Genomic DNA, 2,027 nt, shown 5'->3' with positions numbered 1-2,027 from the left:
TGTTGACACGGCCCCCGCTCCCACCCAGCGGGAGCTGGACGGCGCCGGGAGGAGCGGCCCGCACCCCCTCACTCCCCCACCACCACCGGGGCAGCCAAGGCTCGTCCAAGGCCACACGCACACTGTGGTCAGAGGCCAGGGGACACTGGGACGCTCTCGCTTCCGGATTTTTTTTTTTAAGAGACAATGTGCCCGGCTGGCGTGGCTCAGTGGTTCTTATGAATTTGAACCGGACACGCTCCGTCCATCCACTGGGCAGCCGTCCACTGTGCTCGGGCTCCCCGCGCGCTTTCCGCCTCCTACTTCGCTTTGATCTTCGAGAGCCCTCAGAGCGCGCAGCCAAGGGCCCTCGAGGCCGGAAGCACCGGAGCAAAGGGCTGCTCACAGGAGTGGTGACAGGGCCAGCTGGACGGCGCCGGGAGGAGCGGCCCGCACCCCCTCACTCCCCCACCACCACCGGGGCAGCCAAGGCTCGTCCAAGGCCACACGCACACTGTGGTTGGAGGCCAGGGGACACTGGGATGCTCTCGCTTCCGGATTTTTTTTTTTTAAGAGACAATGTGCCCGGCTGGCATGGCTCAGTGGTTCTTATGAATCTGAAAAAAGACAGACATGGTAGAAAAGCTTATGAATGAATGAACGAACGAATGAATGAATGAATACAATGCGTCTGGCACTAGCCAGTCCCGGTCCTCATCTTTGTACTTGGAGGTGATGCCGCATCTGCAGCAGCTCTCTGGGGACCAGGAGGAAGTGAACGTCAAGATGAAAACCAACCCGGTTCTTGGAGGCGGCATGGGAAGTGCGGAGCCTGGGAGCCTGGGAGCCGTGGTCAGCAGCAGCTGCTTCTCATGAGAAAAACAAGCCACTGTTTTCACCAGTGACAGCCTTTTATTACTTCAGGAGACCACCCTAATGACACCACGTAACACGCATGCTTTGCCTGTTCACTTTTATCCGAAACATGTACTCTCCCCCGGGCTCTGCTCTCCCACTCAGCAGGGTGCAGCTTTCCAAATTCAATGTACATTTTATTTATACACACACACACACACACACACATACATATACACATACATATACACACATATATACACACATACACACATGTACACACATACATATACACATATACACACGCACATATACACACATACACACATACACATATATACATACATACACATACATACACATATACACACATATACACGTGCATATATATACACACGCACATATACACACACACATATATATACATATATACACTAGAGGCCCAATGCACGAAAATTGTGCAAGGGGCTTGGGCCTTGCAGCCCTGGCGGCTTGCCCCGGCCCTCACAGCCCCGGCTTCGTCCAGAAGGTTATCTGGCTGTCCGGTCTAATTAGCATATTATGCTTTTATTATTATAGATTATTGATTTCAGAGAGGGAAGGAGAAGGAAGAGAGAAAGAAACATCAATGATGAGAGAGAATCATTGATTGGCTGCCTCCTGCACGTGCCCCACTGGGGATCCAGCCCACAACCCGGGCATGTGCCTGACTAGGAATTGAACCATGACCACTGAGCCACCCTGGCTGCGTTTCATTCAATGTATTTAACCTGAACAAAACCAAATGGTTCACCCACATCTCCCACCCCTACCCAGCCACCACTCTGTCCCCTGTACCATGTGCTCAGTCCGTGTGTCTGTTTATCTGCCCGATGTCCATAGCAGGTTCCCATGTAAGGGAGTACAGGGCCCTTGTTTCTCTCTGACGTACTTCACTTCGCATAACGCCTGGAGGTCCGTCGTGTCGTCACAATGGTGAGATGTCCTCCGTGGTTGTGGCTGCGTGATGTTCTGTTGTACACAGCTCCCTTCTGCTCTGTCCCTTCTTCTATCGGTGGACACTGGAGTTTTCACGCGTGGCTACTGTAATGACACAGCAGCGCACAGGGTGCAACTGCCCTTCTGAGTGTTCTTCTTCAGATAAACACCCGGGAGTGGGCTTGCTGGCCGCATGGCTGACCGGTTTTGATTAT

At 52.9% G+C, this 2,027-nt stretch overlaps 1 long non-coding RNA gene across 1 annotated transcript in view; it reads left to right on the top strand.

The window, feature by feature from the left end:
* LOC106726280 overlaps positions 1 to 2,027 on the top strand; it is a 17,911-nt gene that overhangs the window by 14,765 nt on the left and 1,119 nt on the right. The window lies entirely within an intron of this gene.

This window comes from Myotis brandtii, unplaced genomic scaffold (assembly GCF_000412655.1).
Source record: "Myotis brandtii unplaced genomic scaffold, ASM41265v1 scaffold247, whole genome shotgun sequence".
Classification (NCBI taxonomy): domain Eukaryota; kingdom Metazoa; phylum Chordata; class Mammalia; order Chiroptera; family Vespertilionidae; genus Myotis; species Myotis brandtii.
Note: the sequence above shows the minus strand (reverse complement) of the source record. Positions and strands in the feature narration are given on the sequence as shown.